This window comes from Balaenoptera acutorostrata, chromosome 9 (assembly GCF_949987535.1).
Source record: "Balaenoptera acutorostrata chromosome 9, mBalAcu1.1, whole genome shotgun sequence".
NCBI lineage: Eukaryota > Metazoa > Chordata > Mammalia > Artiodactyla > Balaenopteridae > Balaenoptera > Balaenoptera acutorostrata.
In genome coordinates, this window is record NC_080072.1 from 42,274,020 (window position 1) to 42,298,839 (window position 24,820).

Here is a 24,820-nt window from a genome sequence, read left to right on the forward strand (position 1 = left end):
CGAGTACAGCTCAAGGCAGGGCTGGGATTGTTTCATCTGCAGAATCCATTAGGGCTGTCAACGGGAGCAGAACAGCAAACATTGTGGAAAGCAGTTAAGCTCCAGCAGCAGCAACAGAGAGAGGAATGGGAGCTGGGGAACGGGGGGTGGGGGGGAGGGTAGGAGAGGCACTGACCCAGGGATTCAGTCAAGTCCCTCATCATACAATACCCTACCCCCTCATTATTTCTCCTCCATGGAATTTATCACAATTATAATTAAACAATTCACTGTGAAATTAGTGCTTAACGTCTTTCTCCCTTGAGGATCATCCCAGGGGTGGGCACTAGGTCTGACCTGCTGTATCTCCTCCCCACTCCCACCACCCCACCCCCTTCCTGACACAGTGCCTGGTACATAACAATCAGATCAATTAACATTTGTTGATTGACTAGGTGAGTTCTTATGGAAGGAACTTCAGCTTCCGCACTGGTAAACCAGAGACAAAGGTACCTATTTCCACCATGCTGTTGAGAGAATTCAGTGAGACAACAGTTGGAGGGCCTTTTGCAACCATACACACTTCGTGGAAAGGGCTCTGCTTCCTAACATCCATGAGACAAAGCCACCTGCCCCTCCTGAGTTTTTGCAGTCCTCCCTGTCTGGTGGTACCCCTGGGCAGTCTCCCTCCCTACCCCCAGCTCCATGCTCATCAGGTTCTCCAGACAGACAGGTGTACCAACAGACAGTCCCAAAGCTGCACGAAAACTGCAACAACAGGTAACCAAGGGGATGCTAAGGGAGGTCCAGAGGGCCTCCAAGCAGTAGTAGGTGAGAATGGAAGGTGGTGGGAGGGGTCATGGAAGGTTTCTCAGGACATGCTCCCAAAGCTGAGAGAGGAATGTGGGAATAAGGGAAGGAGAAGGGGTGGGAAGGAAGTATGTGCGGGCAGAGGGAAGGGCGTGTGAAAGGCACCGAATCCTGAGCATGGTAAGGTTAGGGAACTGCAAGTGTTTCTAGAAGGCTGGAGCCCTCTGGGCTGGTGGTAGAGTTCAGAGAAAGCTATCCCAGTGGCATGGAAATACAGAAAAAGTAGTGGTCACTTTCAGCTGGGGAATAGCCCAGACTTCTTAGAGGAGGTGAGTCTTAAATGCAGGGTGGGATTTTGCCAGGTGAAGATGGGACAAAGACATTCAGTGTCAGGAGAGCAGTGTGAGCCATAGCAAGGAGACCAGAAAGTGGAGCAGGTATTAGGGACTCCCCCAGGGGCTGGAGGGAAGGTGCCTCTATAGTCCTACATACAAAAGGAACTGATTCTTTAGATTCTATCCTGTGGATGATGGGAGCCACTGAAGGTGTTTGAGCAGGAGAGTGAAATAATCAGAGTGGAATTTCAGCTCCCATGGTGAACAGTGGAGTGGATGGGCCTCAGGGAATGAGACCGACAGCCGGAGTTCATTTACAAATACAATCTCCCAGGGGACCCCCCCACCCAAAGCCCTAGGGCTGGAGAGGTGGGGACCTGGGGGTGGAAAGGAGGGATGCAATGAGCTTTGTGAAGTAACGACAATGGGCCTCCCTCCTCACTCCCTCTCCGGGCCTCTGTGTGACCTGTCTACCATGGGTGGCTATAGTCATCAGAGATACTTCAGTACTGATAGCTGCGGTGGCCAGCCTCCTACAGTGATCAGATACTTTAAAAACGCTTATTCCCAGGGGAGATGCAAGAAACCAAGCAAGCTGCCACCCAGCCCTGCTGAATGGACCGAGACTCATGAAATATAGAGAGCGCTGGCTCCCTGGAGGAGGCCCCCGAGGGCCCCTCACAGCTGTCAGACGAAGGAGCCCAGCAAGTAGGCAGAACAGACCTCAGGGCTCACAGAGCCAGCCTTATCCCCTCAGGCCCTGAAAAGCCTGGATGGACAGCCCAGAAAGACTGTGCATCAGGTAGAGGGGGCCCACCCAGACCTCAGCCCTGCTCCTCAGTTCTGGGGCCAGAATAGTTTCAGTAAAGCACAGACAAGATCCCAAGCCTCCACCTGATTAACTGGATACATCTACTTTCTAGCCCCTACCTGGAAAGTAACAGGAATCCCATACGCACAAATATGTCCATGAACTTGACAGGGGTAAGGCCATAGCTGCCAGCCAAAATCCAGGCAGCCTTCTTGGAGGAGCTCACATCATAATCTTAGAGTATTAGAACTAATAGGAAGCATTAGCGATTACCCCCTTGTAATAATAATAATAATGATAATAATAATACAAAAATGAGGAGGAGTAGAGGGAGAAACACTTATTAGGTGCTGTGTGTCAGGCACTGTTCTAAATGCTTTACACTTAATCCTCAAAATAACTCTATGAAGTAAGTTACTATTATTGTCCCCAGTTTTCAGATGAGGAAACTGAAGCACAGAGAGGTCAGCATGAACAGATAGACATTCAGAGAGGGGAAGAAATCTGCTTGAGGTCACACAGTAAGCTGAGCTACACCTGGGGCCTGCACCCAGGTCTCCTCACTCCCATAAACTCCTCCCATGGGAAATCCAAAGAAGGCTTTGCCTGTTAAGAGTCTGAAGAGACCCATCCAGGTTCAGCGTGATTTACCCTAGGAAATCAATGGCGCCACAGTTCCCCATCTGTAAAACAGGGATAATTACACCTGCTCTCTCTCCTCTGCTATGATTACCAAGCACAGGGGAATGGACAGTGGACAGGGAAGTTCCAGGGATTCCTAGTCTGATTCAGCTCAGCCTTGGAATGGGACAGGCAGGTTGACTCAGAGGTGCCCATGAGTCCCCAAAGGTTGGAGGAAAAAGAGCCCCGTCAAGCTTTCCTGGCTGAGGCCCATGTGTCCCAGTCCCTGATTAACATGACCATCCATCCCCCAAATGGTTCCAACTTGCCAAAGCCAACCCTCAGCAGCCTCCCCTGAAGGAGCATGAGAAGCAATCCTGTAGGGAGGTCCAGGCTCCTGGATGCAGGAAAGCCATGGATGCCCCCATCCTGTGACTCAGGGTGGGCCCTTCCCAGCACCAGGGCTCTGACACCCCACATGCCCATGAGAGGAGCACCAAGCCCTGAGCCACACAAGGAAACTGCAGTTACTGGCATCTGTGAGCTGGCCCTGAGCTGGTGATTTTCTAAGGGTCATAAGTGAGAAAATGGTGCCCCAGACCTCCAAGACCTTAGGTGGTATGCAGTCCCTGAGGGAGGCTTGGCTGGGTCTTTGGGCCACCACCATCCAGAGCTCTGTTGGTTAAGAATGCAGACTGCCCAGGTTCAAATCCCAGCTCCATCAGTTATTAGCTGTGTGACCTTGGGTAGTAGGTTTCCTTATCTGTAAAGCGGGGTTCCTATATCATAAGGATGAAATGGAAGTGATGGTTCCTTCCTCATGGCACTGCTGTGCAGATCAGTAAGATCACATATATGAAGTACCTTGCACCCAGGGGTGCTTGATATAAAGATTGGTTCCATTTCTCTTCTGATGAAAACAGTACCCGTAGAGAGGCAGCCAAACAGAGGCCATTCTGCCACCTCCTGAACTATGTCCAGCTAGTCAACTGCTTCTTACTCATTAACTTTTTAACTATCCCTTCTTACTTTCTAACTTTTCCTGATGTAAATGTCAGCCAACTGCTCGAATGTTCTTTAGCTTCAATTTGCAAAAGCAAGAGTCCTCTGTCACTGGGCCCAGGGCCCAGGATGCTAAAATTAACAATCAGTATACTTTAAGCTAATGACTTACTGGTCGTGGCTGCCACGAATAGACATAACTCTCAGATAAAGGCCATTAGAGAAAATTGAGTAGCTCCAATGTGGTGAAAATTTGGATACATCCTGTTTCATAAATCACGCTCAGAGGTCACGCTGGGCAAGCTATTTCCCTCTCTGAGTCATGATGAGGACCCAGCTTGAGGGGCGTCTATATACCCTTGGGAAAGAGGACAGAAGAGAGGAAACGGTACACTCTTTTGCAGTTTCACAAATGTCATTTTCTCTTACTTCTAAAGCCATAAGCAGACCATAGTGCTACATCAACAACCATGATAGTCCGACCTTCTCTGATTTAATTTCCTTCTCAAATCCTCCAAACTGGAGGTTACTCAATAACATCTGGAAAGTAGCATGATGAGGTTATGGAAATCCAAAAGCTCGGGATTGGAATCCCAATCCCAGTTTTGTCTCTTACTAGGGCTCTCTGACCTTCAGCCTCTTCATCTGGAAAATGGGAATTGAATCTATTTTCAGGGTTGTTGTAGGAATCACATAAGATCATGCATGATGCTTATAAGAGCAAGTGAAATAACAGTACCATAACTACTTTGACCCAGGGAGACAAGTTAAAGGTGTCACAAGGGAAGTCTCATGATATCTATCTTTGTGCCTAAGGAAGGATCCATTTCCGACCCAGACCTCGGGCCCAGAGAGCTGCTTCACACTAAAGGGGATTAAAAAGCAGGATATATTACATATATTGAGAAGAAGAAAAGCCTCCCATGGAGGAGATTTGATAAAGACCTCATACATAGACACCATGCTTTGAATAAGCACAAACAACGACACTAAGACATTTTCTATAATCAGTAACATTGGCCATGAAGAAACAATTAACATCCCAGTTCATACCCTATGTGACCCAAGTAGTGTGGGGCATTTGAAGGAGAGTCCAGACTGAACCAGAACTTTGGCTCAGCCGCAATGGCAAAGGGTTCTCAGCAGCTCACTAATGAAAAGGAACAAAAGACAGGGAACCGGAACCCATTCTAGGGCCATTGACTGTAAATAGAATAACCCAGAGTGAGAGCACAACACAGTCATTCTCAACAAATCCTACTGTCATTATCATAACGTCCTCAGATAAAGAATCCTCTATGTGAGGGTGCAGTGTCAGGTACTTGGACCACATGTTCCAAATATGATTATCTGAGTTAATTAATTGGGGCACGGAGTGGGTCAAACATGAAAAACAGCCCATTCGTAGAATGCTGTCTTATTGAGGCTCATTTATGTTTAGGAAGCCATATATCACAGTAGCACCTGAACAGTACTTTACACAGTATCTAGCACAGAGTAGGAGCTCAATAAATGTTAGTCATTCCCCAAGAGAATGTTTCATGGTTCTCCAAAAACATCTTACTCTTCTGTAATTCTACGCATTGGTCATGCCACTCCAGCACATCCAGACTGAAATCTCCTCAACTCTCTTTTTCTATCTCTAAGTAATATCAATGTTTCAGGACTCAGCTTTAATCCTACTTCATCTGGGAGGCCTCCAACCACCCTAACCTATAGTAATTTCTTCCTCCAACAAGTTACCTAGGAATAAATCAAACTCTGATGTCTTAAATTTTTTTTTAATTATATTGTAATGAAAGGTATGCTTTCTTCCTGGTCCTCTCTCTTCCCCTTTCTGTCTCCTGAGTGATGCCAGAGCATCTGGAAAGGCCAATATGGCAAAGCCAAAAGATGGAAGAAGATGAGTCCTGAATCACAGTTTGAAGCAGAGTCACCCAACCCATATCAGTCTGTGTAGTAAGCAAGAAATAAACATAATGTGCTAAGTCACTAATATCTGGGGGGTCGTTTGTTGCACCAACTAATCTTAATTAACCTAATTGTGAAAATTAAAGTAAATATGATATTTAAGTCACTCATAAGTGTGCTAGGCACAGAGATCTCTCAATAAATACGTTTTTCCCCTTCTTCTTCAGTCTTGGAGAAGATGGTAGAATATTGTGTTTGTCTACTGACAATTAGCCTTCTGGACATGGACTCTAATTCATGCACAATACAGCCAGAGTCCAGAAGTTGATGAGGTAATGGTAGAATGGAATAAATATCTACAAACATTTAAAGTCCTATCAATTGAGACTAAGGTTCCATTTCTCAATCACTGTAGTCTTTGCTTATATGTATCCATTCATAATAGCCAAAATTTAGTATTGTCAGATGGTTCTAAGATGCATTTTTTTCATATTTTAACATATGAAATTGGGATGTAATTTCAGTCAATGGCATCTTTGCATTGTGTCATAGTTTAATTGAAAGCATGTTTTCTTTTTTATGAAGTCACAGGGCATCTTACAATCTGTGGCATCTTAAATTTAATGAAATATGGTATTGGGTACTTAACTGTATGTCAAGTACACTTCTAGGTTCTTTTTATAAGTTAATTTATTTCCAAAAAAAATTTCAAAATAATTAGTACTACTATTATCCCCATTTTGAAGACATGGAAATGAAGATCCAGAGATTCAATAATTTGCTACTGTACATAGCTAGTAAGTTGAGTGAGGGTAATGACTGTACCCTCTCTTTAAGGAAATCCATACTATGCCACTATGTTTTAGCATCTGATTTTTACTTGAAAATTGATTTCTCTTCTTATAGAGAAAGTTCACACAGGAATTTTATGTACAGCAATATGGTACAACATATATCTTAAAATACTTCTTCATAAGAAGAATTTTAAAGGATTGATAAAGATGTTTTAACATTTTTAAAATTTTAAAGGATTGATAAAGATGTTTTAATGTTTTTAAAATGTATCACTTAGCTGGCAAAAATGTAGGAAATCTGGAGAAACCAAAAGGAAAGCAAAAGCAGGAACCAATAATAACAAGCAAGAGTGGAAGGCAGTTTTTGCCCTGAGAATATCTGCTGAATGCTGTATTCCCTAAGCTTCTTTTCCATGTATGTATGGGGTAGGGCAGACAAGGGACAAATCCTAGGGGCTAGGGAAACAATAAAATAGTGGTCTAGAAGGTCAGAAACCCAATGCAAAGGTGAATGAGAAATAAATCTCCTATTCAGAAGGTGCAAGAAAAGTTGTCTTTCCCAACTTTGATGCTGGGTTAAAGGGAAGTAAAGTCTCTCCTGAGATTAATGACCACAATATGACCTTCAGAAAGGTTTGTAGCCTGAATTCACATTATCTATGAAGGGAAAACACTCGATTAGAGAATTTAGCTTCAAGAAATAAAAGACAGTCTTGGAAACATTTTCAAGGAACAGAGGCTATAAAATATGATCAAGCAGATTTCAGAAAGAACCAGATAGAACTTATATAAATTTGAAATATAATAATTAAAGTGAAAAACTCATTGGACAGATTAATCACAGCTAAAGATTGGATTGGTGTATTAAAAGACAAAACAAATGAAATAATCTAAAATGCAGCCCGGAGAGAGAAAGAGACAAAAAATACGAGAGAACTAAAGCTAAGGAATAGAAAGTAAAATAGCCTCACAAGTATTTACTCAGATTTCTAAAGGGAGATAAGAGAGAGAATAGGGGGAAAAGTGATATCCAAAAAATAGTGGCTGAAACATTTCTCAAAATTTTTGAAAGACAAAACAACTTTCAAATCCAGAAATCCCAATGAATCCCAAGCAGGAAAAATGCAAAAGATATACATACCCTAGATAACTCATAAGACTAAGGAGCACAAGAGACAGAGAAGTTTTGAAAGCATCCAAAGGTAAAAAGAGAGACAGAGACAGAGAGACAGACAGAGAAAGAGAGAAATTAGATTTACAGGTGACCATTAAATAACAATGATGAAAGTCAGGAGAGAGTGGAAAAATATCTGATTACAGAAAATAATTATCCTAAAATTCTATCCCCAAAGAAACTCTCTTTCAAGAATAAGAAGGAAATAAGTACATTTTCAAACAAGTAAAAATCCCACACCAAAGGAAATTCTAAAGGAATTATTTCAGGCAGAAAGAATATAATGTCAGAAGGAAGGTTTGAAATATAAGAAAGAATGATGAGTAAACTTACGTTTACTATGTGAGTAAATACAAACAAACCTTGACTGTAAGAAACAATAATAATACCTCATTTGTGGGATATGGAAAGAAAGAGAAATCTCAAATATGTATATGTAAATTCAGAAGGGGATGACTAAAGTAAGTTAAAGTGTTCTAATTTTCTTTTATTTGGGAGGAGGAAAATAGAAATGTAAATTAACTTTAGCCTTATTAGGTTATTATTAATGCTATAATATTTAGGGTAACCAACCAAAAGAATACACATAGAGGTAGAGATAGATATTACCCTTCAAATATGTAGATGGGGAAAAAAACAAGTAATAAAAAAATCCAAAAGAGGAAAGAAGTGTGGGGTGGGGGTGGGGGGTGTATCAGTGAATAATAGTAATGACAGTAAGGAGAGAGAAACTAGACTAGCCACTTGTAAGCAAAGATTATAAAGCATGCATTACAGACAGAGAGAGAGAAAGAGAAAAAAGAGAGGGAGGGAGAGAGAGAGAGAGAGAGAGAAGGAAAGAGAGAAAGTGTGCTATGTGCTGGCTACAAGGAATATCCCTAAAACAAAAACACCCGAAACAGCTTTAAGTTAAAGACAACAAATGATATACCATAGAAATATTTACCTAAAGAATTCTGGTGTTAATGTATTCATATGATACAAAACAAAGTTTAAGATAATAAGCATTATAGAGGTAAAGAGATGCACTACATAAAAATAAAAAGTTCAGCCTATCAAGAAGATATAATAATGACGCACATAATAACAATAATACAGATATACAAAATAAAAACTGATAAAATTTCAAGGAGAAATGAATGAGTTCAGAATCACAGATGGAGATTCCAACACAATTCTGTCATTGATTGACAGCTCAAGCCAAAAAAATATCAGTAAAGATACAGAAGATTTGAATGTCACAATTAAGTTAGAGTTAATGTTTATGAACAGAACACTGCATTCAACTTATCAGGAATACACATTCTTTTCAAGGATTCATGAGTCATGATTTTTTTTTAATGACTAGTGACTGGATCTTAAAGCAAGTTTCAGCAATTTTCAAATGACTGGTATCCTACAGATTGTAATCTCTGCCCCAATATGAAGACCTCCATATGTTTGGATATTTTAAGCACACAAGTCATAGGTCAAAGGAGAAATTATAACAGAAATTAGAAAATAAACATGAATGCTTATGAAAACATACATATAAAAATCATATAGTATAGGGGCTTCCCTGGTGGCACAGTGGTTAAGAATCCGCCTGCCAATGCAGGGGACATGGGTTCAACCCCTGGTCCGGGAAGATCCCACGTGCTGTGGAGCAACTAAGCCCGTGCACCACAACTACTGAGCCTGCATTCTAGAGCCCGCAAGCCACAACTACTGAGCCCACATGCCACAACTACTGAGCCCACATGCCACAACAACTGAAGCCCACGTGCCTAGAGCTCATGCTCCTCAACAAGAGAAGCCACCGCAATGAGAAGCCCGTGCACAGCAACAAAGAGTAGCCCTCGCTCAACCACAACTAGAGAAAGCCCATGCACAGCAATGAAGGCCCAATGCAGCCAAAAATAAATAAATAAAAATAAATAAATTTTTTTAAAGTACTAAAAAATTTTTAAAAATAAATCATATAGTATACTGATAAGTAAAATTAAGAGCAAAAATTGCATGCTTAAATTAGAAAATATGAAAATTGGAAGAATTCTAACTTCTAACAACATGAGAAATTTTGAAAAGAAGAGAATAATTTCAAAGAAAGTAGCAAGAGAAAAATAGTTAAGATAGAAGCAAACATTAAGCAAAACACAACAAAAACACAAAACAAAACATAAACACAAATGAAATGACCAATAGCGTTCGTTTTCGAAAACAAATAAAATAGAGAACTACTGGTAAGATCAGAAAAAAGAAAGGAAACACAAAAAATCAATATTAGCAATAAAAGTGAGTCTATTATTACAAATGCAGCAGAAATAAAAGAATATGGTGGATAATATTATATGGACAAGAATATTCTGCAATATCACTGAAATCATAAATAAACTAGATAAATTCCTATAAAAATACAATTTACCAAAAATGACTCAAGAAGAAATAGATCTATACCTACTGAATAAATTAATCAATAGTTAAAACTCTTCCCTTAAGGAAAACACCAGGCACAGAGAAGTTCACAGATGAGTTTCTATCATTCAAAGGAAAGATAACTCTTCCTTTGTCAAGATCTTCCGAAGAATAAGAATAAAAGAAAACATACTTCATTTTATAAGACTGACATAATTTTGATACTGAAACTAAAGAACACAAGATAGGAAATCTTTAGGACAACCTCATGTATAGACATAGACAAAAATATAATAAATAAAATATTAGTAAACAGAATCCAGCTATATATATAAAAAGAATAATAAATCATGGCCAAGTTGGGTTTAGCCTAAAAATACATGGCTGCTTTAACATTAGAAAATAGATTAATGAAACTCACTACATTAATAGGTAAAAGAAGAAAAACCTTATGATCATCTCAATAGATGGAGAAGAATAATTTTATAAAATTCAACAGCTGTTCATAACAAAACCTTTAGAAAACTAGGAGTAAAAGAGACCTTCCTTAAACTAATTAAAGGGCATCTATTGAGAAAAAAATATACAGGAACAACATATTTAATGTTGAAAGCATTTCCTGTGAGGTCAGAAACAAAATTAAAATGCCACCTCCCACCAACTTCTATTCATTATTGTATTAAAATCTTAGCTAGTGTAGAAAAAAAGAAAATGTATAAAAACGGAAAGAAACAAAACCATCATTATTCACAGTTGATATGACTTTCCACAGGGCTTCCGCAACAGCACACAGCCAAGAGGGTGAGTGGAGGCTGAAGTTGGCCTCTGCTGTGACCACTCAGCCACACTCACTACACAGGGCTGGGTCCACCAGACACAGACCTGCAGTTCACATGACAAGCCAAGTCTCCATGGGTCTATGTCTTCCCAGACATGGTATCTTTCCCTAATTCCTATAAAAATGTACCATGAACTAGCAAGTCACCCTCATTACCAATGTGGAAAGACCAAAAGTATCTACAAATAAATTATTTTAATTCATGTAAAGGCTTAGAAAGGTGGCTAAAATATATATACACAAAAGTCAATTATAGTCCTAGACACCAGCACAAAAATAAAATGAAATTTAGAAGAGAGGGCATTAACAAAAGCAACAAAGATATATAAGGTATACAAAAATTAATCTTAAAATGTGTAAGTCCCTTATTGAGAAAATGATAAAATATTGTTAAAAGATATTAAAGAAGGCCAAAATAAATGAAGAGGTATCTCATGTATATAGACAGGAAAATGTCAATTCACCATAAATTGACCTATAGATTCCATGCAATCCCAATCAAATCCCCACAATGTTCTTTCCTAGCGCTTGATGAGTAAACCCAAGATTACTACTGAAAAAATAAAGAAATTGGGAGGACTTTTCCTGCCAGATAGTAAGATTTATTTTCAAACAGTAAATACAATGTGATATTGACCCTGGAATAAACTTAGAGAATTGAATAGCAAGCCCCAAAATAGACCAAAGCAAGTGTGGAAACTTGATTAATGAGAGAGGAGAGGGAAACAGGAGAGACAGAGTGAAAGCACATACGTACATCCCAAAGCATAAGCAGAAAGTGAATTGGGAGGGGTTGGGGGTGATTCCCACTGCTGCTCCTGCCTGGTATATGAGGGGAGAGCTCCTTCTTGCCCACACTTATTGCCCCTGAGCCTCCCTCTTGCCCCAGAGCAAAGACTGAGCTGGTTTGGGCAAGAGAGAAACAGCTAAGAGGGTTGCTCTCAGAACCCCCTTCTGCAGACAGAAAAGCCCAGCCCATCTCCAGGAAAAGCATATGAGAAAGCTTCTGAAAATGAGAAATGGAATGTTAATTAAGAAGACCTGGTATATGATCCTTTTAATGTGCTATTAAGTTCAGTTTGAGTAATCAAGTGGGATTTATCCTGAGATGTAAGGAGGGCTCAACATACACATATCAATAAATATAATATACCACATTAATAGAAAAAGGATAAAAACCATATGTTCCTCTCAATAGATGCAGAAGAAGCATTTGACAAAATCTGACACCTTCTCATGAGAAAAGCTCTCAACAAATTGAGTATAGAAGGTGCATACTTCAACATAATAAAGGCCAGATATGACAAACTCACAGTTAACATCATATTCAATGGTGAAAGTTTGAAAGCTTTTCCTCTAAGATCAAGAACAAGACAAGGGTGCCCACTGTCACCACTCCTATTCAACATGGTACTAAAAGTCCTAGCCAGAAAAATTAAGAAAGAAAAAAATAAAAGACATTCAAATCAGAAAGGAGAAGTGAAACTGTCTCTGTTTGCAGATGACATAATCTTACATATAGAAAACCCTGAAGACTCCACCAAAAAGCTGTTAGAACTAATAAATGAATTCAGTAATTTTTTTTGTTTCAGGATACAAAATCAACATGCAAAAATCAGTTGCATTTTTATACACTAACTACAGACTATTTGAAAAATAAAGAAAACTATCCCATTTACAATAGCATCAAAAAGAATAAATTACTTAGGAATAAATTTAGCCAAAGAAGTGAAATATCTGTACACTGACAAATAAGACATGGATGAAAGAAACTAAAGAAGACACAAATAAATGGAAGGATAGCCCATGTTCATGGAGGAGAAGAATTAATATTGTTAAAATGTTCATACTACCCAAAGCTATCTACAGACTCAATGTAATCCCCATCAAAAATCTAATGGCGGGCTTCCCTGGTGGCACAGTGGTTGAGAATCTGCCTGTCAATGTGGGGGACACGGGTTTGAGCCCTGGTCTGGGAGGATCCCATGTGCCGCGGAGCAACTGGGCCCGTGAGCCACAACTGCTGAGCCTGCGCGTCTGGAGCTTGTGCTCCACAACGGGAGAGGCTGCGATGGTGAGAGGCCCGCGCACCGCGATGAAGAGTGGCTCTCACTTGCCACGACTAGAGAAAGCCCTCGCACAGAAGCGAGGACCCAGCACAGCCAGAAATAGGTATGAATAAATAAATAAATTAAATTAAAAAAAAAATCTAATGGCATTTTTTAACAGAAAATTTTTTAAAAATCCTAACATTCATATAACACTACAAAAGACCCCAAATAGCCAAAGCAATATTGAGAAAGAAGAACAAAGCTGGAAGCATCACACTTTCAGATTTCCAACTATACTACAAAGCTATAGCATCAAAACCATATGGGACTAGCATAAAAACAGACACATAGACCAATGGAAAAGAATCAAGAACCCAGAAATAAACCCCTGAATATATGGTCAACTAATATTTGACAAGGAAGCCAAGAATACTCAAACGAGAAAAGAAAGTTTCTTCAATAAATGGTACTGGGAAAACTGGATATTCATATGCAAGAGAATGAAATTGGACCCCTACATTTTACCACTCACAAAAATTAACTCAAAATGAATTAAAAATTTAAATGTCTTGTAAAGCAATTATACTCCAATAAAGATGTTAAAAAAAAAAATTTAAATGTCAGTCCTAAAACTCTAAACCTCCTGGGATAAAAGTCCCTTGACACTGGTCTTGGCAATGACTTTTTGGATCTGACACCAAAAGCATAAGCAACAGAAGTAAAAATAAACAAGTGGGACTATATCAAACAAAAAATTTCTGAACAGCAAAAGAAACAAGTGAAAGGCAACCTACAGGAAACTGGGAAAAATATTTGCAAACCATTTAACTGCTAAGGGGTTAATATCCAAAATATATAAGAAGCTCATACAGCTCAATAACAAAACAAAACAAAAAACTAATTGAAAAAATGGTCAGAGGGCTTGAATAGACATTTTTCCAAAGAAGACATACAAATGACCAACAAGTATATGAAAGGTATTTAACGCCAATCATCAGGAAGTGCAAATCAAAATCACAATGAGATATCACCTCATACCTGTTAGAATGGTTATTATCAAAAAGACAAGATACAAGCGCTGGTGAGGATGTGGAGAAAGGGAACCACTGTGCACTATTAGTGGAAATGTAAATTGGTGTAGCCACTATGGAAAACAGTATGAAGTTTTCTCAAAAAAATTCAAAATAGAACTACCATGTGATCCAGCAATTCCACTTCTAGGTATGTCTGAAGGAGATGAAATCACTATCTCCAAGAGATATCTGCACCCCTATATTCCTTACAGCATTATTCGCCATAGCTAAGACATGGAAACAACCTAAGTGTCCTTCAATGAATGAATGGATAAAGAAAGAAAGAAAAAGAAAAGAAAAAATATATATATAATACACATATATATCACAATGGGATATTATTCAGCCATAAAAAAAGAAGGAAATCCTGCCATCTGTGACAACATAGATAGCCCCTGAGAGCATTATGCAAAGTGTCATATAGAGAAAGACAAACACTGTATAACCTCATTTATATGTAGAATCTAAAAAAGCTGAACTATAGAAACAGAAAGTAGATTGGTGGTTGCCTGGGGCTGAGGGTTAGTGCATATGGGGAGATATTGATTGAAGAGTACAAATTCTCAGTTATAATATGATTAAGTTCTGGAGAGTTAATGTATGCATGGTGACTATAGTTTACAATACTGTATTGTATATTTGAAAGTTGCTAAGAAAGTATTGAATAGATCTTCAAAGTTTTCACCACATGAATAAAAAGGTAACCATGTGTGGTGACAGATGCATAACTAACCCTATTGTGGTAATCACTTCACAATAAATATGTATATCAACTGATCACATTATACACCTTAAACTTATACAATGCTATATGTCAATTACAGCTCAAAAAAGCTGGGAGAAAAAGGGAAAAAAAAAAAAAAAAAAAGAAAGACCTGGGCTTTGCCAGATACCCACCACCCTGCTAAAATAGTCTACGGCAGACAAGAACACAGGATCATCAGTGAGAAAGCTGCTGCAGAGGGCCTGCTTTTTGCCCTGACCTGCCTTTGCATAAGCAGGCAGAGCGGCCAGCACAGCCCCTCACTACTGTGCCTGGGTTGGGTGGGCTGCCCCAGGCTAAGAACACTTCAGCCTACGTGGTACAGGTATGCGGGGGCAGATGCTGTCATACTGATACTTGTGCCACCTGATGAACACTACAACCCCCATGCCATGCAGCCTTTAGAACTCCCTTTCCAAACCCAAAGGGTAGCACAAAAGAACATAAGCCAACAGCCAAGAAACCTGCAGCCTCACCTCAGCTCTGCCAGCAACTAACTTTGTGAAATTCATCAAACTACTTAACCTCTCTGGGCCTCTTTTTTCAAATGCAAACTGGAAATAATATATCTTTGATTACCTGGCACAGTTGTTATAAAGGCTGAAATACAACTAGAAGATTACACTGCTTTGTATCCCTATACAAGGTCATAAAAATAAGAGGGATTTTGTTAGTCAATATGGAAATAAGAGCCTCTTAAAAGAACCAAAGGCGGAATTTCAGGCAAAGTAAAAGAGACCTGGGCGAGGATAGAAATCTCAAAGTTAGTGTCTTAACCAAAATTCCTTTTAGTATTATGTAAGCAAGAAACATGGAATATCATAGGACAGGTCCTCAGGAGCCCTCTTTTCCAACTCTGTGGTTCATGAAAAGGAAACTGAGGTTCAGAGAGGGCAAAAGACTTGCCCAAGTCACAGAGTAAATTTGTAGCTGAACCCAGACTAGAATCTAAGTTCCTTCTTCCCTTCCTCTCAGGTTCTGTTCAAAACCTGGCCTAGTCCACGATGCTACCTTCGAGAGGGTGATGACCCCACACCTGAAGAAAACCCCACTGCCTCCCCCAGGACATTCACTGAGGGATGCCAAACTCAGGACACTTATTTTCCTGGGTCTACAGGTTCAGTGTGCTGATGCGTATAACTCACTCCACTCTGGAAATCCCTCTGCCAGCGCCATAGTGCAAGACAAACAGATTGTGTTGACCAAGAGCTTAAGAACCAATTACTCATCCAGCACAGATGCAGGGGTCTGGGCTGGCAGGAGCTATAGCTTGAATCCCTCTGACTTTTCAGGAAACTGTCTCCAGCTCAGCCCCCCCACCCCCTGACTAGGATCCTGAATGTGAGGGTGGAAGCACAGCAAAGGACAATTCCATCTGAAATCCTGCTGTTAAGTCATAGACTTCTGCATGTTGTGGGGAAAGAACAGGACCTCTTCTTAAAACTGTGGCCTTCAGCTCCTTGGGACAGCAGGGTTGGGCTGAAAACAAGTGGGTTTGGTGAAATGCCTGGGGGTCCAGCTGCAGGCCAGACCAAGCACTGCACTTTCACCCCAAACATGCATCCCAGGTGCCCAGCTAGCGGCTGTGAAACCCCCTGTGGGCTGCTCTCTCAAGCTGGGCAGGGCCTCTCTCTCTTGCAGTGGCCTCAGGCCCAGAATACCCAGCCCCTCACCACACCTGTCACCTCTCCCTCTGGCAGGCACCCTTGTGACAGCAGCCCCCACACTCTCTCACATCCATGGTCCCTTTGCCGAGGGCTGTGAGTATAACTGAGGTAGAGATGGTCGCAGGCCAGGCCACATGAGTGCGTGAGGGAGATCCAGAGCCAGGCTCTCCCCCACTCACAGGCAGCTCCTGCTCCCACATCTGAGACCAGTCTAACATCAGCCTCGGTCCAGGTCAAGAGAGCATCTGCTCTGTATCAGGCTGCAGCTAGATGATAGAGAAGTCAATGAATAAAACATTTTTCTTAGAATTTCCTCTTCCACTGAAAGATTTATATATAAATGTGTAATTAAATAAGACATAGTAATTCCTCCAAGATGAGTTCAAATAAGATGCCTGACCTTTCTCTGCCACACATGCTCTATATGGCCTTGGGCAATTTATGCCCCTTTTCTGGGCTTCCAATTTCCCATCTGTGAGAGGAGAGGGCTGGATTAGATAAGCTCTCCTCTGAACCAAATGTTCCTACAATCCAAGGACCCCCTCCCCAGAAGCTTCTAAAATAGTCATTTGTGGCCAGAGATGAGAGCCAAACTCTTTTCTCCAGCTTGCTCTGCCCCAGAACCCAGGCTGCTCTGTGTTCTTTGCTCAAAGATAGCTTTGAGTTACAGGAGACATCTAGGGTTTTGTCCCAATGATGACCACTCACATCACCTGCTGCTTCTGTCGGCCATTATAGCCCCTACATCACTGTATCCCTGCCTGCTGTGCATCTGGGGCCACCCAGCGTTCCCCCCAGCCTCAGGGTCCTTGGTGGCCATAAGGCCAAGCAGGCTCACCCAAGGCGATTGTCTTCTTGCTGGCTGCCCAGTCCCCAGCCTATTCTAATATTAGTTTCAGCCACTTAAAACACAGCTCTCATTGTGACATCTCGCTGAAAATCTATTATGTCTCCCCAGTGTCCCTCAACTCAGGTCTGAACTCCTTAGCCTGGCACTCATGACTCTCCAGACCCTGTTTCCAGCCTACCCTGCCTCTTTGGGCCCTACCAAACTGTCCTTCCCGACATGTCCCTTATGTTCACGCTTCAAGGCAAGTTCCCTGCTATTCTTCAGGACTGACTTGCTGTCCCCAGACATCAAGATTCAGCTTAAACGCGGCCTCTCCCTAGAAGCTTACTCTGACCCCCCAGACCACAGGGCACCCAGAATCCTGAAGTGCTGACTGCTCCTCCCCCCAGTATTCACATAGCTTGCCCTTCCACTGCCTCCTGGCCTCTGTTTAAATATCTGCATATCAGAGAGAACCTCTTGACCCGGTATAAATGTACAAGTCCCCTCCTACCCTTGGGACCCCCTTACCATTCTTTATATTTCTCCACAGCACTCAGCACCACTTTGCATATATCAACCTGTTTACTATCTTCCCACATCAGAAAGCAATTCTACTCGGGCATGTGTTTTGCTCACTGCTGTATCTCCAGTGCCTAGAACAATGCCTGGCACAGAGTAGGTGCTAAGTAGATCGTTGTTGAATGAATGAGTGAGAGAGGGAATGAGTGAATGAGTCTGTAACTTAGATCCTGGGCATCTTCGGGCACTTTTCCAAGGTGCTCTTATCTGATGTGGCTGCCATTGTCCTATGTCTGCTCAGCCCCAACCCTGTCTGATGTCACGGCAGATGGACAGCGCCCATTCTGTGGGGCTCTTTGTAAATGACAAACCTCAGAGAACTGAAAGAGCAGCTTCCGGAGGGGTGGGGCCAGGATTAGTCTACTGCCTGGTTTCTAAATGCCACATTTTAAATCCCACTGTCCCCCCCTCCCCCCAGCCTCTCTGCAAATTCCACAGGGTTAAAAGGGCAATCCTGGTAGAAAATGAAGAAGAAAACAAAAGTGTCCTCTTCTCCGTGGTGGGGCTCATGGGGAGCTGTGTCTCTCTTTCCCTTTCAAGCCTGAGCCCCAAGTATCTCTGCAGAGCCCAGCTACCACCTTCTACCTCTCTGATCAAGGAGCTTAATTCCTAAGCTCTCATCACCATTGAAAGAGGGGACGGGACACTAGAAAAGCAGGAGGTGACATAAGAGGAGCAGTTGGTGTGGTGGCATCTCCCTCTCTTCCTGGTAACACCCTGCAAGCACACACGGCCTTCGACCAGTAAAGTGACACCTCCCCACCCTGACGTCTCCTCATCTGGGCTCCTGGGCTGTGAGGACCATATGAAAGAGGGATGAAGGAGAGGGCAGGGAGGGTGACTCATCAGCCTTGAGTCCTGCTACAGATCCAACATAACTCTTGTTTGTGGATGGATACATGTGGTTGGGCGGGTAAGTGACTGAGTGAAGGCGAAACAGATATTGAACGAGTGAGTGAGGAATGCAGGAGTGAGTGAGCTGGAGTGACTACTGGCATCTTTGCAAGGAGAGCTCACTGGGCTTAGTAAGACCCTCTCTGAATTCTCTTTTAGGCCTATATCTAGTGCAGTCTCAGGGGTGGGGAGAAGGTTGGCAATTCCTGACCCATGTGAATCATGCACGTAACTCTCAAGTTCCAAGGAGCCTTCATAAATGTTTGTTAAATCCTTCGTAGCAGCCAAGGAGCCAGGTCAAACCACCTGGAGGTCCCTCAGATCTCCTGTATCCTCTACAAACCAGAAAGGGGGGTACAGCTCAGGGATGCCATGTGATTTAGCTATCTTCTCCAGGAGCTCCTTAGAATTGCCCAGGAATTAGCTGTCACCTATCACCAGTCCCCTCAAAGCTCTTGAATGACAGTCTAATTTGTTTGCCCAGAAGACGGTAAGATGTTTGGGGGGGCAGACGTGGTTGAGAGGTACCTCAAATGTAACATGTCCTAAAATGAATTATCTTTCACCCCAAATCTACTTCACCCCTAGAATTTTTATTCTACTGAATGACACCACCAGCTGGTTGCTCAGCTGATAAAACTTCATTCATTCATTCATTCATTCATCCATCCAACAAATATTTGTGATATGTGTCAGTAACATGCTAACTACTAGGATAAAGCAATGAGCAAAACTCATCATCAAATAGGAAAAGTAAACATTAATTATCATGAAAAAATTGTAAATAAATGTAAAATCACAAATGATAAAGCCTTGAAGGTGGTACATGGTGTTGTAAAGCCCTATAAAATGGGATTTGACCTAATCATGGAAGTGACAGCTGAGCTGAGAGCTGAGATATAAGTAGGAATTCAGTAGGTGAAGACACGAAGGAAGAGTGTTCTAAGCAGAAGAACAGCAAATGCAAAGGCCTGTGGCCTTGCCAACTGACAAGCCCAAGGGACTGAGACAAGGCCAGGAGATAGGGTGAAGAAAGAGCTGGGTGAGAGGGTGTAGGAGTGGAGGCAGGGGTCAGACAAATTAGACTTTGTAGGCTTATTAAAGAGGTTGATCTTTAGCTTAAGATCAATAGGAAGCAACTGAAGTATTTTTAAGGAGGGAAATGACCTGAGTTGTGTTTTTTTTTAAAAAAAACTTTTTAAAAAAATTTAATTTATTTTATTTATTTTTGGCTGTGTTGGGTCTTTGTTGCTGCGCTCGGGCTTTCTCTAGCTGCGGCGAGCAGGGGCTACTCTTCGTTGTAGTGCACAGGCTTCTCATTGCCGTGGCTTCTCTTGTTGCAGAGCCCGGGCTCTAAGTGAGCAGGCTTCAGTAGTTGTGGCTCGCGGGCTCTAGAGCGCAGGCTCAGTAGTTGTGGCGCACGGGCTTAGCTGCTCCGCGGCATGTGGGATCTTCCCAGACAGGGGCTCGAACCCGTGTCCCCTGCATTGGCAGGTGGATTCTTAACCACTGCACCACCAGGGAAGCCCATGAGCTGTGTTCTAAAATACATTTGGCTGCTGTGTGACAACAAATTGGAGGGAGTATAAGTAGACCAGTTAGGAAGTTCTCACAGCAGTCTGGTAAGATGAAAATGGTGCCTTGAACTAGAGTGATACTGGTGGAGACGGAGAGAAGTGACGGATTGGGGAGAGATTTTCAAGAGAACATCAACAGACTTGGTGGTGGATTGTATATGAGCTTTGAGAGAGAAAGGTGTTGAAGATGATTGCCAGCTCTCTCTGACTTGTGCAGCTGTATTGATGAAGGAGCCATTCAATGAGATCTGAAATACCTGGAGAGGACCACATATGAATAGGACACTGCCGAGCAAGAATGCAGAAATTCCGTTTTGGACACACTCAGCTTGACAGACCTTGGAGATATCTATCTCCCTCCTTCGTCTCCCTCACCTTCTGCATTCAACCAGCTACCTGATTCTACTTCCTCTCTTGCCTGTCTATTTCAGGTCCTTGTAATTGTTTCCTAGATAATTGAAAGAATCTCCAGGCTCTCTCTCCTTCCAATCCATCCTTTCCACACTGTAGGTCTTTCTAAATACCTCCTCCTCGAACAATCCCTCCCTCACCACCCACCTAAACCACACTATCCTCTCACTCTCTGTCTCAATCACTTGAGTTTTTCTTTCTAAAAACCTATAATAATTTGTTTTATTTTTTTATTAAAGAAATAAATATGGACATATAAGTATATACCCTAGCTCTGTTTGCTAAGAGGGCATAAATGCAATGACACACCAGTAACAGGGAGCACATGTAGCCCCAGGTCTTGGTTTCTAATACTATTCTTCACTAAAAGGATCCAGGGCTCCTTGGAGAAATGACTAATTCCAGGGCTGTAGCAAGGAAAGAACAAAATGAGCCTGGAACATCTTGCTAGAGCAACAGTAACCAAATGCTCAGAGAATCATGGGGAAAAGTCAAAAGAAACAAGAGCCAGTCTGAGAACCTCCCACTGATCAAATCTTGTACATTTCGAACATCAAAATAAAATATACAAATTGATTAAACCCATTGAATAAATTAATTAAGAATTTATGAGTTCATAGTAATGAAGGAAGGGAGGAAAGGAGGGAGGGAGGAAGGGAGGAGAGAGATAAAGAGAAAGAGAGAAAGAAAGGGAGAAGGGAAAGATCTTTCCTACAGAAAAATGCCAACTAATAAATACAGAAGAAATGATGGATTCAAAAGTATCAATGATGATAAAATTAGTGATTAAACGTTTGATGAGGAACAGGATGTTTACAAAACCTCGAAGTACCTCTCCACAAATTACTTATTGATTACTAAGGGAAAAACAGTAATTTCACAGGAGAAACTGGTGAACGTCACCTCAAGCAAGTGACGAAATCTTCCATCACCAGCACTGGGACAGTCCCCGCAGCCTGTGCTTGCTGGTATGCTAACCTCACTTCATGGTACTCCTGCCCAACATGCATAGCTTGAATCCAGTCATGTAGAACCATCAGATAAACCCAAATGGAGGGATATTCAACATAATAACTGGCCTATACCATTCAAAACAAAAAGGTCAAGAAAGATAAAGCAGAGGAATTGCTCTGGATTAAAGAAGACTGAGGAGACATGATAACAAAATGCCATCTGTAGCTTGGACCCTGAACGGGGCGAGGGAGACAGGAGAGCTATAGAGACATTATTGGGACACAACTGTATTGTAGTAAGAGTATATCTTTTTTTTAAGGAAATACACACTTAAGTATTTACGGGCAAAGAGGCACCATGTCTCCGATTTACTCTTAAATTGATCAGAAATATGAATATTTTATATGTATTCATATACATGTATGTATTCATATATACATATACATGATAAAACCATAAATATATAATTATAATAAATGAACAATAAAGTATAAATTATACAGATAATTGAAATATACATAAATAATAAAAAATAATGTATTTTTATATTGTTGGAGAGAGAAGGAATGAAAAAAAATGAAGTAAATGCAGTGTCTTGTAATCAATTAAGGGATACAGATAAAGATGGATTTCTTTTACCAGTCTTGCAAATTTTCATTAATTTGATATGATATCAAAATTAAAGGTGACATAAAATTGTTTGTTTTTATGTTTGCTGAATGAATAAGTGAGCCCATATCCAACCATGACCCTCCCCTGCTTAAAATACCTCAGGGGCTGCCCACAACTGTCATGATAAAAATCAAAACACCTCAGCACAGCCATCAAGGCCTGACACTCGACAGCCCTTTGTAAAGTCTCGCATCTCTCTTTCATCAATACTGACCAGTACCCTCACTGCCTCAAGTCCCCCAAGCTTACCACACGAGGCAACATTTCTGTGCCTTCGCATGTGCTGGTCTCTCAGCCTAGAAAGCCCTCCTCTTATCCTCCTGGAATCTTCCTGTTATCTTTCCAGATCCAGACCAGGAATTTTCACCTCTGGTAAGGCCTCCCTGATTGCCCCAGTTAGGGGTGACACTTCCTCTTCTGATACACTAATACCTGCCATGATCATGTCCCACAGACAGGCTTGTCACTGTTTGTTCACAATCCTGTCTTGAGGACTGGGATATTCCCAACACCTGTATGCCCAGTGCTCTGCATGGGCCCTGGCACATGACAGGATCTCAGTTAATACTGCAGCATGGATACATGAAAAATAGTGACTAAACTTTCTGCATCCTCCAAGAGAGCTCTCTGACTTCAGTCTCTTTCACGATCCTCAAAAAATACAGAAGAATAAGGGAAATTAGTTCTTCTAATTTTATGCATGAGGAAAGTGAGGCCCAGAGAGGGTAAGAGAAAACAATGTACCCAGAGGCTGAGCTAGAGCTGGAATCCAGATCTCTTGCCATCAGCCCAGTGTTCTTTCCGAGAAGGTAGGTGGGACAAGAAGGAAGAATATGTCATTTACAGTTGACCTGTTCTGCTCTGGACACTACACTTCAATAAACTTTCCAGTGCTAGCATCACCACTGCATCATACGGAACCCCTTTTTACAGACGTGGAAACAGGCTCCGAGTCAGATCTGTCTGACGGCAAAGCCCGTGCTCTTTTCTCTGCACATTGCCAGTATATGCAGCCCACCTCTGACCCTCCATCAGAGGCAACAAGATGGCCTGAGTCAATCGTTCTGTCCCTCGACCATGTCTTTTAAACCAGCACCACACACAGACCCACAATGCAGCCCACACCCCCAGACGACAGGCTGCATTTCACATGGCTTCCAAACCCAGGATATTTGGTTTGTAAGACAAAACCTCCATTTCTCCAGCAGAAAGTGAACACTGTACACAATTACCCAGCCAAATTGCTGACGCCTAGACACTGCCTCACGCCGAACAGGGTCTGGTCTGCCCAGAGACATCCTCAGAGGATCCAGGACTCCCCCAGAGCTTGGCACTGAGGGCACCATGTAGCAGGAAGAGGAGGGACTGGGCTGGCCGGATCACAGTGTCTGGGTGTAGGCTCGGTCCCCAGAGATTGCTCCAGGGAAGAAGTGAAGACACAGAAGCCCACCCCAAGGGAGTGGTTGGCAGGGAGGGGGCGGGCTTGGCAGGGGTATCCCTGCCCGGCCTGAGAGGCCTTCCCCACCCCACCCCTGCTTCCTACAGAGCAGCAGTCTCCATCTGAGGCTGGAAAGGCCAGTGATGCTGATGATATTCAGGTCCTAGAGCCAGAGAAGGCAAGCCCTCAGCTCTTCCCCAGTTGGCCCAAAGGCCTGGACTTCCCTGCTTTCAGGGCCTTTGAACTGGGGAGTGGTCAGTGGACCACAGACCACAGTCTTCACCACAGACTCCAGCATCAGACAGACCTGGGATGAAATTGTTGCTGGCTCTGACCTTGGGCTAATCATTTAACCTTGCTCTGCTTCAATTTCCCTATCTTTAAAATAGCAGTGCCTGTCTCCCAGTGTTGTTCCAGAGGTTTCCTGAAACAAAAGATGCAAAGAGCCTAACAAGGGGGTTGGCCCTTAGTAGACACTAAAAAATGTGAGTAACCGTGAGTAAGGCTTCCCCCACAGAAGTTCTGACCGCCTCACCCAGTGCTCTCTTGCTGGATTTTAAACCTGTTTTCACTTGGTTGAGCTTAAAGTTCAGGGAACACCCAGAATCCTCAGCAGAGATGCAATCAAGTCTTAGTCTTACCTTTTTGAGGTGGCATTTACCTGGGAAGGTACAAACCCGTCACCTGCACCAACCCACCAGCACACCACCCGGTGCCAGGCATCTCCTGGGGCCTCAGGCCAATGATTCCTCCTCCCCTTTGTAACCAAGTGCTTCTGGGAGGATTAATCTCGAACATGGGAAACAGCTGCCAGCATCGGGTGACTTAATGCATACTGAGAAGCAAGATCTCAACACAGTGCCTGAAAGCCCACCACGAGAGTCCTTGTAAGTAATCTTTAGTGCTAAGCATTGCCCCCCACTCCTCCCCTTTCCAAATACTAATAGCCTTGGGCAGGCTAAAAGAATCAGTCTTAGAGTAAATTAGTTAGGGGTCTCGCCAACTTTGCAGTGTGGCTAGAGCCCTGTCCTGCATTCAGATGACCCTGGTGACACACATCTCTTGCAGATAAGAGGTGACAATTGACTTTCTGACCATGTGGCAGACTTGAGAGCCCCTCATGGGGAAAAGGAAGAACTGAGCACTAGCCTATAGCCTCACAGATCCAGGGGAGGGGGCAGAAGGGCCCTTCGTGTGTGCCCATGCTCCTCATCCTGAGCTCCGGCTCCAAAAGGTCCAT

At 42.3% G+C, this 24,820-nt stretch overlaps 1 protein-coding gene across 4 annotated transcripts in view; it reads right to left on the reverse strand.

The window, feature by feature from the left end:
- INSC (INSC spindle orientation adaptor protein) overlaps positions 1–24,820 on the reverse strand; it is a 128,119-nt gene that overhangs the window by 93,387 nt on the left and 9,912 nt on the right. Inside the window, exon 1 of one of the 4 annotated variants that reach the window (XM_057553074.1) lies at positions 24,222–24,337. The exons of the other annotated variants lie outside the window; for them this stretch is intronic. The gene's annotated coding sequence lies outside the window, so the exon portion shown is untranslated. Of the gene's footprint in view, positions 1–24,221; positions 24,338–24,820 lie in introns of those variants that run through there. 4 annotated transcript variants of the gene reach the window in all.